The sequence below is a fragment of the Solanum lycopersicum genome, chromosome 3 (assembly GCF_036512215.1).
Source record: "Solanum lycopersicum chromosome 3, SLM_r2.1".
NCBI lineage: Eukaryota > Viridiplantae > Streptophyta > Magnoliopsida > Solanales > Solanaceae > Solanum > Solanum lycopersicum.
The window spans coordinates 62,534,004-62,549,505 of NC_090802.1; the positions used below are offsets into that span (position 1 = coordinate 62,534,004).

The window sequence follows — 15,502 nt, forward strand, 5'->3', positions numbered from 1 at the left end:
TTGAAAATTCGAGACAACTTCAGTCTTGATTTTATGTCTCATATATTTTTTTTATCAACTATTAATTAGTTTAAGTAATGCAAAACTAATATAAAATTAGGTAATTTACTTTCGAAGATTCAGTTGCGAATTATTTAGCTAACTTTTGAATACACAAGGCAATGACTAACAATTTGAGTTAATAATTTTGATGGTGACTCAACTATTAAGTCTTTTCACACAAAGTCACTCAACTTTCATTTTCAATTCAAAAGTCATTCAACTATGTTTTCTTTGCATAGAAAGTCACTCAACCTATTTAATTATTTTTTTCGTTAAAATTTGCTGAAATGGAATCTTAATTCTTAACCAAAATTATAAGATCCAAATATATATTCATTTAGACCATTTAATGACCCATCCCATTTAACCCGATCAGCTAAACATATAACATTGAACATTTTATTTTACCCTTACTTTCCTAAATTAATCTCTCTTGTCCTAATCTTATTTATAATATTGAGCTAAGGGAACACTTTATTTTACCATGAAGAATAAGTGGATGTTGTTGTTTGGCAAAAATAAATAAACCAGAAATTGACGGTGAAACAACAAAATATAAGGTAATATTGTAGAATTCTCACAAATATGTGAAGAATCAAAGATTGTATTGATGATTGAATGATTGAGTTACATACTCCTTATATAGAAGAAAAGTCTTATACTAGCTACACTAGGAAGCCTAATACAACACAAATATATTATGTACACCTAATCCTAGTCGACTACATCAGCTTTAGTCGTACAAAGTATAGACTTGTACATAAATTAGGATTGAGTAGTTTAGCTCTACTGTAACTCAAACTCTAACTCGTCAGACAACTTCAGCGAACCTGTTCATTTGACCTGTTCCATTAGCTTCCTTCAACACTTCTCCACAAGCTAGTGAGTGGAGGAACTGTAGCTCCTAACTTGCGATAAAACTCAGCAAAAACCTGTTTGGTTAATGCTTTTGTATAAATATCTGCTAGCTGATCCTTAGCCTCACAAATTGAGTAACAAGTTGTCCTCCAACCACCTTCTCACGAACAAAATGATAGTCCATTTCAACATGTTTAGTCCTAGTATGCATAACTGGATTAACTGTCATGTACAAAGCACTCATGGTTTCACAATACAATGTAGGTACACATCGAAGAAACACCCCAAGATCATGAAGTAGATACATGATCCATGCCATCTCTGATGCAGTGGAGGCAAGTGTTTTATACTCAGCTTCAACACTGTCGCGCCCCATTTTCGCGAAAAACGGGTTTTGTGCACGACCTAACAACTCTTTTGGGATTTTTGAGTTTTGGAGTCGCCACCTAACGAATTAAGGCGCGTTAAGGCACCTATCTAACCTAACTATGTCTAACTAAGGTCAACGAGCCAGAGAATTAGGGTAAGGGTTCAAATTACCTCGAGGGGAAGGTGTTAGACATCCCTCGAGGCCCACAAGTGTGGGTCCCGACCATATCTCATGCAATCTATGTGAGGGTACAAGTAGCAATCAAGGTCGTTTATTAATTTATTTAATCTTACTAAGTGATAACAAATACGAAACAATTAAGACTATTATTCTTATTTATTTAGATATGTAAAGCTAGGTGATGGCAATAAATAAACAATTAAGCTCATTTTATTTATTTTGACATACGACACTATGTTATAAACAAAATTGGCAAATATTAAGCAATTAATATGTGCGAAAATAAAGTTTGAAAATTGATAAGTTTTGAATAGGAATTTTTATTTTAAAAAAATGTTTGTTTCTTTATAGGTATGATGCCACGATATTATTTATCGCGCTCCTCCACCATAGAAACAATTTTGATTTGAGGTCGGTCTAAAAATAGTTATGTTTTGAAAAATGATTTAAAAGATTTAGTTCACACGTAGGCACATAAACATTTACATATAAATGCACATAATTCTTTTTGAAATTCATGGGAAGTGGTACTTCCAGGGACGCATCGGGTTTAAAAAAATTGGAACTAGACCTCGTAGTTCCTTTGACTTTCCCACTAACGATAGGTTAGGAGATAGTACTTTATAATTTATTTCAAAAATAAGCAGAGTCATAATCAATCCAAAATTTAAAGAAAGATTGAATTATGTTGCAAGGTTTTGATATGAAATATTTTTAAACTAAGTAACTTGCTAGATGCATAAAATGATTCTAATAAAAAAAATTGCATAATGAATGCGGAAATCTTCAAGAGGACAAATAGGATTTCTAATGATATTAACTAATTTTAAGGGGAGGGCACAAATATGCACAAACAAATTTTGTTAAAAAATTATTTACAAACCTATAGACATGATTTCTAGGTGTTTAAAAAAAACAATGTAACATATATATGCATGATTTTGTAAATGATATGAACAAATTAAACCTTAGACATGGTTTCTACATGACAAGATGATGCTAAAATTATAACATTATTAAAACACCTAATCGGCCTATTACTATGATTTACTTTTAACATTAACGGAATCTAGTTTATTATTTTTAGACTTTATTAACAAAAGTGTCAAGCAAATTGAAAATTGATTAGATTATAACACCTATAAACATTAAATCTAGGTGGTTAAAGACAAACTTATAGGCATGATTTCTAAAAAATATAACGAACAAATAAGCATATAAATCCCCCTCCCCTAGACGACCCCCAAATAAATTTATTATATGATCTTTAGGGTTACAATTGTTACATCATTCGAATAAATAAAATAGCGAAAAAATAAAAATATATAGATATATATATACATTCAAACAAATAAATAAATCCTTCTTCAGTTAATCTTCAACTTGAACTTCAAATATGAAACCCGTTAAGCAAAACGAATTGATTCAACCTTTACTTGAACAAAGTAATAAGATAGCAAAGAAGAACCCTTGAATAATTACCGGAATATTAATGTTTGTTAAGTAGTAAGAGAGCAAATGAGAGAAGGGAGAATGATGAGAGAGTTTTGTGATTGAGAGTGAATGAATGTATGAGTTGTGAGTTGATTAGTTTTTTTTTAATAAATAAAAAGGGGTCTTATTTATATAGCAAAGAGGGGTGCACTTAATAAGGAAGATAAATAAATTAAGGAATCAATTATAATACTATTTTCTTATTTTGAAGGAAGTCAAATCAGCCAAATTATTTAAATATTTTACCAAAATATAAGCAAGTAATAAAATGAGAAGAGTAATATATATTTTCCTTAAATAAAAAGAAGCCAAAATCAGAAAATATTATTTTACCATAAATAAGCAAGTAAGAAATCAATGCAATTCTCTTAACTTAATTAAATATTACTTTTCTAAAATACAACATGTTAGAATATTAAAATTAATCAAATAATCAACTAAAGATGAATATAATATTTTAAGGGATACAAGAAATCAACAAATACCATTTAAAAGACACCGTAACAAATCACAATTGGATCAATATATACTTACCATAAGCAAATCCTAAGCTTAAATGAGCTCACTAAATAAATTAAATTGAATTGAAATTAAGTTATTACTCAAACTATTATACCATTTCCGATAAGACAACCAATTATTCTAATTTCAAAAGGTTAACAATCGGTTACGGAGTGAATAACAGAGAGGTAAAATGAATCACCAATTTCTTTTTTTTTTACATTACATCAAGAGGGCATAAATATATGTTAATCATATAAGCAATTTATGCCAATTTACACCAACTGTCATTGTCACAAGAGCAATATTGACAAACAAAAAATGATATAGTCACAATGAATATTATTGGGGCCAATTAAAATCCTTAATCAAACCCACCAAATCAGATTCAAGGTGAAAGGAACATAAGCAAGATAACATGCTGTAATTTCCGACAATAACATATTAACAGCAATTCTCAACTCAATCACATCTAGCTTTAACACCGAAATCATATTAAATCGCGATATATTATATTTAAACAGATACAAAAGATGAATTTCAAGCACAATAAACTAACAAAAATATCGATATAGAACAACAGCCCACATGCATCGATTTAAGTAATAGAAGTTCGCATAAAAAACATGTACCTGGGACATATCTGAAAAGATTCACCTTATCTGTTGATTTACCTCCCGTTTCTTGTAGGAGCCTCCTTGTTTATCGCATGTTCTCGCTGCTGCTCCTAGTCCTGCAAAAAGAAGAAGAGCGAGAGGCGGAGGGAGAAGAGAGAAGGGATGAGGGGGGAGAGAAAGAGACGGCTGGAGAGAGGGGGACGATGGGGCTGCTGGCTAGCGTTGCTGCTGCTGCGTCTGGTCGCCTCTCCTGGCTGCTGCTGCGTGGAGTTGCTACTGCCTGGCAGCTCGCCTGAATGCTGCCAAAGATTAAAAAAATGCGGAGAAGAGATGAAGAGATGGACGGAGAAGAGAAGAGAGGAGAGGATGACGCCGGGATGCTGGTCGATGCCTTTGCTGATCCTCCACCGGAGCTGCTGCCGTCCACCGGTCTTCTTTTATTGTTGTTTTGTTGTTGCCAATGACGGGGAAGAGAAGGTGGGGAGAGATGGAGCAGTGGAGGAAGCGGATGGGAGAGAAGAGGAGGGAAGAAGGAGAAGGGAAAGAGGGAGAAAGAGGCGGTCGCCGGAAAAGAATGGGGAGAAAGAGAGAGGGGGCTGGCGGCTGCCAAGGAAGGGGAAGGAGAAGAATTGAATGAAAAATCTTAGGGGTTATTTTAGATGTTGAGCGAATATGAGAGTTAATCACAACCGTTAGATTAGATAGCGATGAAGGGTTAGGATTCGATCTAGGATTTATTTTTTAAGATGGACGGATGAGATCAAAAGATGAAGTTTTGAAATTATATTAGCAAAGATATAGAATGGCTAAAATTACAATTAAAGTGGCTAGAATTGAAATGAAAGGGAGGCTATGATTGTAATAAAACTCTAATTCAAGTGGCTAGAATTGGAAGATTTTAGAATAGAATAGGCTAGAATTTAAATAATTTTATTAAAATACTACATACATTAAAATATTTGTATAATTGAAAATCATTTAAATTTTAAAACATTTGAAATAATATTTACAATAATTTTATAAAGAAAATGATACTAAAATATATAATTTTTGAGAAAAATCGATTAAAACTTCGAAACTTTAAGTAAATTTTAAAATACGTATTTAGTCGAATATAATCCTAAAAAATGGTTAAAGGTCGGTCAAAATTGGGTGTCAACAAACACTTGAACGACTAACTATGGATTGTTTCTTAGAGGTCCAAGAAATACAGTTTGCACCTCGGTAGATGTAATAGTCTGTTGTTGATCTCTTACTGGTGGTACAACCTCCCTAATGAGCATTGGAGTACCCATACAACCTTCATGGTGATTGTGAAATAAGTCTAAGTCCTAAGTGTAGAGTGTCTTTGATGTATTTGAGAGTTCTTTTCACCCCTCACTGTTCGAATTTTGCATAAATTGACTTGCTAAATTCACAACATGAGTAATATTTGGTCTTGTAAGAATCAAGTATTGAAGACTCTCTACTATCATTATATAAAATGATGGTTCAACCAGGCTTCCAACAGCTTTATGAAGATCATGTTCTTGAGCCAAAGGAGTGGCTATACCCGTTGCAAAAGTCATTTCAGTCTTGTTTAACAGCTCAGCAACATACTTACTATGACTTAAGTGTATGCCCCCATTAAAATACTTAACCTCAACTGCAAGAAAAACGTGTAAATGGCCAAGATCTTTCATGGCGAACTCCTTCCCAAGTTGTAGAACCAACTCTGAGACATGAGATGAATTACTTCCTGTGACAATAATATCATCCACATATAACAAGAGAAATATTGTTCGCTTGTGAGTTTTCAAAGTAAATAAGAAAGGGTCAACCTTACTACAAATGAAACTAAGGTGTAAGAGATATATATATTGAACTTATCAAACTAGGCTCTTGCTGCTTGTTTAAGACCATACAACGCCTTTTTAAGTAGACATATATACTGAGGATACTGGGATCAATAAAACCAGGATGTTGACTCATGTACACCTCCTCTTGTAAGAAGCCATGGAAAAAGATATTTCTGACATCGAGTTGTCTAACTTCCCACTTTGAACTGACAACAATGGATTGAACCACCCTAATAGTTGTTACTTTAACTATAAAACTGAATGTTTCTTTAAAAAATATCCTTTCAAGTGCAAGAATCCCGTTTCCACAAGTCTGACCTGGTATCTATCTATTGTTCCATCATCTTTTAATTTTGTCTTGAACACCTATTTTAATCCAACCAAGTTCATATCAGAAGATTTAAGCACCAAAATTCATGTCTTATTAGTATTTAAAACATTAATCTCTTCCTGCATTGCTGCAATCCAATAAGGTGATTTTAGTGTTTCCTTAGTACTATTTGTTTCTCTCAAAATTTCTGTGTTGCTGTTGATACCCAATTTTTGACCCGCGTTGGTATAAATTAATTATCGAGCTTCATTAGTTTTCAAATTATTTAAGTTAATTAGTTTTATAAGTCTTGCGAAAATAAAAAAAATAAAAAAATAAAAAAATAAAAATATGTATATATACATATACATATGTATGCATATGTATATGTATATATGTATATCTTAAGTTTTGAAGGTATTCTATTAAACTAGTTTACTTTAAATCACAACTATATTTTGAATCATTATTTTATAATTTAAGTAGTTATGTTGCTAAATAAATAAGCTCGTTAATAAATTTATATCAAATTCGTTTTAAATCGATTGACTCTTCTTAAATTTGACTTGTTTTCCCTTTTATTCACTTTAGAGCCGAAATTGGGCCCTTCTCCAACCTACCAGCCCACTCCAATTTCCCCCCCTCTCCTTTCCAGCCGCCCCAGGCCCAAAGGATGAGCGGCCCATTTCCCTTTCCCCTTGTCAACCCCACCTCAATTCTGAGGCCCATTCTCTATCCAACAGCCCAAATTTCCCTCAGCCCACACCTAAATACCCAATTCATTAAACACCAATCAAATACCCAACCAAATTCAAACCCAACGACCCAAACCCTTGTGACCCGCTCCGACCCGACCCCCTTCCCTTCTTCTTCCCCTAAGCGCGTCCCCAGACCAGCAGCCAATAATTCCCAGAAAGAAACGCGACAAATTCCCCTGAAATCGCACAATTCTCAGAACCCCCAACAACCCAGCGAAAAATAGACGCGATCTCTCCCCCCATCGCATCTCTCCCCACGCTCTCTCACTCTCTCCTCCGCGATCTCTCACCCGCGTCTTTCTCCCCACGCTCTTCTCCCTTCCACCCTCCTCTTCGCATGAACAAGACGGAAGCGCAGAGACCCATACCTGCCCCTGTCAAGCAGGTCTGCGAAACGTCGCAATCATCCTCGCCGGCACGCGATTGCCATGTGAGGTTTGACTCAAAGTGAATTTGAAATTTTTTGAATTCAAGAAGGGGCTAATTCTTCTCCTCTATAAATACCCCATTTCTTCGTCAGAGAAGGGGGGAGATTTTCATCGAAAAATTCGGAAAAAAAAGCAGAATTTGGGTTGGATATTTTTGGAAATTTAGTCGAAAGTTTAAGTTGAATCGTTGGTTGAAACTTTGTTAACATTTTAGCATAAGAACAGTCCAGTTCTTCAGCTTTCCTTACGCACTTCGGAAGAGTTGATCGATCCATCGGCTTCCTTCCCTCGCTTGGGTGTTCGAGTTGTCATTCGTGGCAGAAGCAGTTCGCACCTGCTCGTAGCGTCTCAATTCGCTGCTCGTCGACAGGTAATCCCCTACTTCGCATAAACTTTCTTGTTTCTTTCATTTCGAAATGGCTTCTTCTGACGATTCGTGTGGTGATGACGGTTATGAAATTTGAATACGGATGTATGTTGCAGCTGGCTCGCTAATTCTCTTATCGAGTCTGTTCGTTCGAATGCTATTGAACTGTTTGTGCGTTTTTGTGTGTTTAGAGTGTAGTCTTCTCTTGTTTTGCCTATCTCGTTCTAAGTTTGTTCATGTTGTTTATCTCGCTGGAGTTGTAGCTGAAGCCTCTCTTCATTTGAACCATCTCTAAGTTTTGTTGAAGTACACGGTTCAAGAGAACATGAATGTTGCTTAGCTTGTCTACATTTTATATATATATATATATATATATATTTGAATTGCTATGCTTCTCATATAGTCTGCCTATAGTCAGCAGGAATGAATGTGTGTGTTTTGCATTTGACGTTAAGCCACTGTTCTTGTGTTTAAACCGGTTATGAACCAACGTCAATTATCCAAAATTTTTGGGAAATCTGTAGTTTAAGAGGCTGTTTTTTCCTCTTGCAAGGTCACTTGTGGTTGACTGCATTAATACGAAGTCTTGTAGTGAGTTAAAGGAATTGTTTTCTTGCCTAGTTTGATAAACAGTTGGATTGTGCGTGATTAAAGTTCGTATGTGTGTTGTGTATCTGTTTCCTTTCAATTTTTAGCAGCTCACTTCCTTCATACTTAATGGCTGTATTTCTGCATATTTGAGTTTGAAGTATTACTTTTGAAATTTTGGAAGCTATAGGCTGTCGCTTTCATACATTCCAGCATGCATAGCCGAAGTTTGTAGGATTTTGTTTGAAATATATCTCACTTCGTCTCCGATTTGCTTTTCTAAGTTGGGTTTGATTGATGTAAATCGTATGGATTATCATGGTTATTTTGTTTATGGGTGACATTAATATTATGATGTGATATTGAATTCTACCCTCCTAATTCCCTTCTTTTGTCTTGTTTTTATTGCATGGAAAATTCTCCTCGAGTCCTCATGAACTTTAATCCATCTCGTTGCACTTTCTCATTGAGCCGTAAAGGCTCAAACCTCCACTCTCGAGTCGTCCAGCCTCTCCAAAATTGGTAAATTGATGGACAAGTTGAAGAACAGGTGGAAATGCAGTGCTGGAAATAATCTGCAGATGTTGAAGAAGCTGTATACCAGTTGTATACATCTGATATACACTGGTATACATGTCGAAAATGCACAGGAAATCCGAACTCGAAATCTGGTTTGATAGCAGGGAAATTACGCTCCTGGGAAGGAGTTTTCAACTTCAGAAAGTTGAAAAACAGGCAGATATACAGTCTGTATACACTGATATACAGACACGATATAATATAAATATGTGTAAAAAATGTGATTGGCAGGGGAACGTAGAGGGACGCCTATTCTAATTAAAATTCGGAATTAGGCAAACAATGCGGACGTAGGGTGCAGCCCGTATACATTAGTATACATTATCGAGCGACGATATACACTTGTTAAGTAAGTTTTAAAAATTGTACAGGTACAAATACGCAAGGCAATACAGGGAAAAGTAACGGAAAATATATATTCAAATAGGTGCAGGGCTTGAGAGGTCCAAATGGGTCAAATATATGCTGTATACAGCATGTATACATTTGTGTATACTTTGTGATTCTTTTTCAGGATGGGGCCAGGGCCCTTCAGCCCCCCTTTTATTAACAGGCCCAAAGGCCATTTGTTTCTGCAGATTTTAAAGAAGGCCCAAGTATAAGGATTAGTTTATGACAAGTGGGCCAAAGCCCAAATGAAAGAATCTGGGCAATCAAGCCCAAGTTCAAATATTTCTTTCTCTATTATTTATTTGTTTGAATTATTTAATATCTTGGTAGAATTTTAATAATCTCCTAAAGGGTAGCCATTTTTCATTATTTTAAATTTTACTATTTTATTCACTTTTATCACCATTTAGTTTTCCTTAAATTAATTCCTCTAAACATTTCCCTTTAGAAAAAAAAAAAAGAGTAAAAAGAATGAAATACAAAATATCAAAATGAATTTTCTCTTTACTTAGTTAAAAATTTTATTTTAAAAGTCATTTAGTCAACTCGCCGGTCAACCGCAAGTTAGCGGGCATCCCGAGGGCCTAACACCTTCTCGAGATGTACATTGAACTTCGAACCCTTTTCAATTGATTTTTAATCTGTTTTTTAAATCTTTTGAAGTTTTCTTGATTTTATCGAAAATCAAGTGGCGACTCCGATTTTGAAGGTCGATTTTTCTTAAACAATAAGATTAATTGATTTTTCGAAACCTAGTCAATTTTTCCATTTTTAAACCAAAAAATAGTTAATAGTAATTTTTAAATAAAACAGTTGCTACGAGCAACAAGTGAACTGTTGTTTCTTCGCCTTGTTCATGGTGCTCAAATGATGCCATTGTGGTGCAGGAAGTTCCTCAACTGGTACATCAACTAAGGTAGTGGACTGGAGTGTAGTATTGTTAAGTTGATGGTCAACTGGTACATCAACTAAAGTTGTTGTTTGATGATGATCATTGGTTGCACCTGTAAGAGCAACATGTTCCTCACTGTTGTTGGCAGATTCAAAATCTACAGCTGGACTTTCAATATTACTATATGGATCATCGACCTCAACCTGTTTCTTAGTATTTGATTTTGCGCCTAAGAGGTCAATAATACTCTCATCATCAATGAGTACATGAGGTGTAGCAGCATTATAACTAGTAATATGTGGGCTAACAGTCTGTACTTTTCCTAAATCATAATTATCATGTGCCTAAAGTCTAGAGAAAGATTCAACAAAAGTAGCAAGGTGAGGTGAGACATCAATGTTAGTCTGAGAATATTTTTGAGACACATAGGGTAATGTGTTTTCATCAACCAAAACATGTCTAAATATGTAAACTCTCCTTGTAGAGGAATGATAGCATTTATATCCTTTGTGTAAGCTGTTGTACCCAATGAACTCACAAGGATAGGTCTTAGGACTAAACTTATTGTTACCCTTGATATATGAAAAACATCTATACCCGAACACTTTTAGACTGTTGTAATCATGTTGTTCCTCATACAACTTAACAGATGGAGTCACCATTTTTAGGACTAATAAAGGCAGTCTATTGATGAGAAATACTGAAGTGGGGAAAGCTTCAACCCATTAAAACAAAGGCAGATTAGCATGAAGTAGTAAAATTAAGTCAGTCTCCACAATATGCCTATGTTTTCTCTCTGCAACTCCATTTTGTTCAGGTGTGTTAGAACATGAAACATATCTCACACTGCCATGATCTTCCAAATGCTTAATGATGTCTGTTTGGATAAACTCACCACCTCTATCACACTGAAAAGTCTTAATCTCTTTAGAAAATTGTTTTTCTACCATTTTTTGAAATTTTAGAAACACCTCAAAGAATTCAAACTTCTTTTTCAGTGGATAAATCCATGTATATGTTGTGTGATCATCTAGGGGTGGGCATAAACACCGGAATTTTGGTTTTCGGTTAGGTATTCGGTTTATTTTTTTGTATTTTCGGTATTTCGGTTCGATTTTCGGTACGCATTACTTTGAAATTTGGTATTTTGATTTAAATCGAAATATTATATTTTAATTTATAAATTATATTATATTTAATAATTATTAGTATTAAATAATTTTTTTAAAAAAAATAAAAAACCCTAAATCCCTAATACCATATCCTCTTCACTCTTCAGCACAACTTCTTCAACTTCATCCTCTCTCTTCAACTTCATCTCTTCAACTTCATCCTCTCTCTTCAACTTCATCCTCTCCTCTTCACTCTTCAGCACAACTTCTGCCTTCTTTTCTCCTCTTCCTCTTTTACTCCAGCCGGCGTCCACCGCCACCAGTAGCAGCGTCGCCAGCCGCCGTCCTCGAGCAGCAGCCAGCAGGTCAGCAGCCGCCCGCGAGCCGCGACAGCAAGTAGCAGCAGCCAGCAGGTCAGCCGCAGCCAGCCGCCGGCGACAGCAGCAGCAGCCAGCCACCAGCCAACCCAGGTGCAGGTATGTAAATCGTAATTTCAGTTTTTTTGATTTTTTTTTTTGATATTTTCATCTGATTTTGTTTTTGTTACTAGTTAATAGTTATTGGGAATTTATTATGATTTTTTTATATATTGTCTATTTTTACTTTTTAGCCCATTAAGTTGAAAAATCAAACAAAAAATTGTAAAGTTTAAAATTTTAAAAAGCCCACTAAACAGGCCCATTAAAAACCCGAAATAAAAAACCAAACCGAATTAATAAAAACCGAACCGAACCGAAATATTTCGGTTCGGTATTCGGTACGTAATTTTAAAAAATCGAAAACCGAAAAAATCGAAAAAAACCCGAACCGAACCGAAATACCGAATGCCTACCCCTATGATCATCAACAAAAACGACATAATATTTCATATGTTGGAAAGATTTGAACATATGAAACATTAAGTGTAATATTTTAATATTCGAACCTATGAAACATTAATATATCATGTAAACTTTTTCGTTAGTCTCCTAATGTATATAATTTAATATATAACGAAATTATTTATCACACCTTATAAAGTGTATGAAATAGTGTTTTCATACCCTTTATGAAGTGAAACATTTTTTTACGCTTTAGAAAGTGGATGTTTTACCAAGAGAGCTGTACGATACATAATTTATGCCACGCAATAAATTATCACAACCAACAATTTCTAATTAATTATGATTGAAGAGACCGGTAATAAATTCCTATTGATAGGAATAGTATTGGATATCATCATAGTTCGTTCGTTCATTCATTCATTTATTTATAAACATTGTTTGATGCATTTTTTTATATGCATTATGATTACACACATAGCATTAATATTAATAATAATAATAGATCCACCAGACAATATCTGCGTTGAGGAAGAAGCTTCGAATGCCTCTCATACCTCTAGCAGGCTGTTGTCGTGCGGTTAGAAATGGTGCTATATAAGGTGGCATTGGTGTACCGCTACATTGACTTTGACAAAAATCTGGATCACAACAGCCCCGTTCGGTTCCACACCAACCATGCCTACTACAACACAGTTTAGGAGGACATTTTCTACCACCAGCTTGCCATCCGCATCGCCCCGATGGGTATGGCTCATCAATACCTTCCAAAGTTTCATTCTTTCGAACATCAAAGTCTGACCCCATCGTAAAAACCAACAATTCAAAAGCTAAAATGATAGTAATCCTCATCATCATTTTTATTTTCTACAAACATGAATGAAATGCTCTTCGACTATTTATAACAAAATTATTATTACTGAATGTAAACTTGATAACAGCGTCTTTTTTTTTTATTATTATTATTAGTAGTAGAAACAACAATATATCGTTACCCTTATCCATCTAATACATGTAAGTTGGACAAATAAAATAGAGTAACAACTTTTATTTAAACTTGTATAGAATACTTTAGGGTCCTCTAAAACTTTTCATTCAAATCTTCATGACATTTAATTCTTTGCTAAACTATTTATTTGATTTCCTTCAAAATTCCAATTACGTAAAAATGTCATTTATTTTTAAAAAAATATACAAATTCTTTGTTTATAAATATAGGAATTTTTCACAACTTCAATTGTATATTTCGCTTGCCAATATATAAACAAGATAATTTATTATGATTTTTTCATAAATAGTATATAAATAGCTAGAATAAACATATATAAAATTTAAAAGTTATACAATAATTTTTTTTTATACAAATTAGCCGAATTATACAAATCAGACAAATAACAAAATTAAGGAAAACTGTAATTGCGAATAAGAATTTTCCTAAACAATTAGCTACAACATTTAAATGTTTACCGCACAATTTCCCCAATTAAAAAGACGAGGAAGAGATATCAAGCATAAACATTTCATAATTATCCTTTTATTTCTCAGAACTTTAATTAGAAAATAAATAAATTAATAAGTAAAAAAAAACAGACCTACGTGCTCTCAAATTAAAAGAATAAAATAAAATTGGCGATTGGTTTCCAAACCCTCAAAGCTTCAAATTCAAAATAAATATTTCAAAGAAGTTAGAAATTTTCAATTTTTTTGGCTTAATATAATGTGTAATAATTTATATAAAAATTAAAATTTTTATAAATCTACATTTTGACCTTTTATATTTATTATTTTTGCTGCTTTCAAAAAAAATATTTTTAATATTCTATCATTAAATGTTTTAAAAGTATGACAAGTATAGAAATGCAATTGTTATGATTCTGATATACGAATGCAATTGTAATTTGTTTTTTCATAGAAATCAATTACGATTTTGCTTGTTTGACTGAGAATAAGAAAAACAATAATTTTTGTAACCAAATATTAAGAGAGGGGTCTTTAAATCTTTAGCAGATACCCGAAAATTTGTAGTCCTAGGGTTGAGTTTGATTTTAAAAAATGTTTTAATTTTTTAAAACTCTTCTTCACATTTTTTTATACAAAGAATAATCATCTTATGCATATCGTCAACATTTCCACAATATATTAAGAGAACATCACCCTCATAATTAAATAAGATAATATTACTAGTGTCGTAAATATGGGTTAGGTTCGTCGGGCTGGTCTGGCCTAACCATAATTGATAGGGTTGAGCTATGACATTTTGTGCCCATTTAATAAAATTACTTTTTAGCTCGACCTGAATAAGTTTGGCAATTTGTGGGGCTTGAGAAATATAGATAGGGCCGGCCCGTGAGTCAAATAAAAATAAAAATAAAATAAAGTATTAAAAAAGACAAGAGTCTACACTCAAAATCTGTTTAAATTTTGAACACAGTTTAAATACAAATTATGTTTATAAATATGTACTACTTGAAATAAAAAAATTCTAATATTTCTAGAAAATCACTACGTAGGTCATATAGCCTATGAAATATCATCATAGATTTTTCGATTTATTATGATTATTAGAAAATAATTAGATTGATATTTCTATTTGGCTATTTATATTTTTTACTTGAAATTAAACATAATAAATATTATATAGATAATTTTATTTGTGTATTTGATTAACAAGTAGTAAAATTAATATCATGTAATATTGTTTTTTCGATATTTCTGATTTTATTTCAAATTAAAATTTAATTTAAAAAATTATAGATAAAAAAAATATAATTTTAAGAAAAGAGGGTTGACCCGGTAAATACGGTAGCCCACACATGGTGGGCCGATCATTTTTTGTCTACACAAAAAATGAGTCAGCCGGCTTGACTCATCAAACTGCAAAGCCTATATTATTTAACCTGGATGGGGTGGCTAGCTCATATTGACAACTCTACGTTTTACTAAATATATCAACAATATTTTTTATTTATAATTGTCACAATTCAAAATTAAATTTTTAATAAATCCACATTTTGACCTTTTCGTGTTTATTATTTTTGCTGTTTTCAAAATTTTATTTTTAATATTCAATCATTGAACGTTTTAAAAATATTATAAGTATTAGATTGTAATGACAAATGATAATGATATAGGAGTGCAATTTTAACTTGTGTTCTCATAGAAATCAATTACAATTTTACTTCTTTGATTGAAATAAGAACAACAATAGTTTTTGTAACCAAATATTAAGAGAGGTATCTTTTATTTTTTAGCAAAACTCCCCAAAAATTCTAGTTCTAGAGTGAGTTTTATTTGAAAAAAAGTTTTATTTTTTTTATAAAACTCTTCTTCACATTTTTCTTAAAACAAAGGATAATC

General features: G+C 33.1%; 2 long non-coding RNA genes across 2 annotated transcripts; one reads left to right on the top strand and one right to left on the bottom strand.

The window, feature by feature from the left end:
• Positions 1–628: 628 nt before the first annotated feature.
• LOC138347312 (uncharacterized) lies at positions 629–5,031 on the bottom strand. Its single transcript, XR_011220148.1, has 2 exons — positions 4,078–5,031; positions 629–2,880 (listed from the first exon to the last, which is right to left on the bottom strand). It is a non-coding gene; the product is annotated as an uncharacterized lncRNA (long non-coding RNA).
• A 2,079-nt stretch (positions 5,032–7,110) lies between these two features.
• LOC138347313 (uncharacterized) lies at positions 7,111–13,131 on the top strand. Its single transcript, XR_011220149.1, has 2 exons — positions 7,111–11,800; positions 12,651–13,131. It is a non-coding gene; the product is annotated as an uncharacterized lncRNA (long non-coding RNA).
• The last annotated feature ends 2,371 nt before the right edge of the window (positions 13,132–15,502 follow it).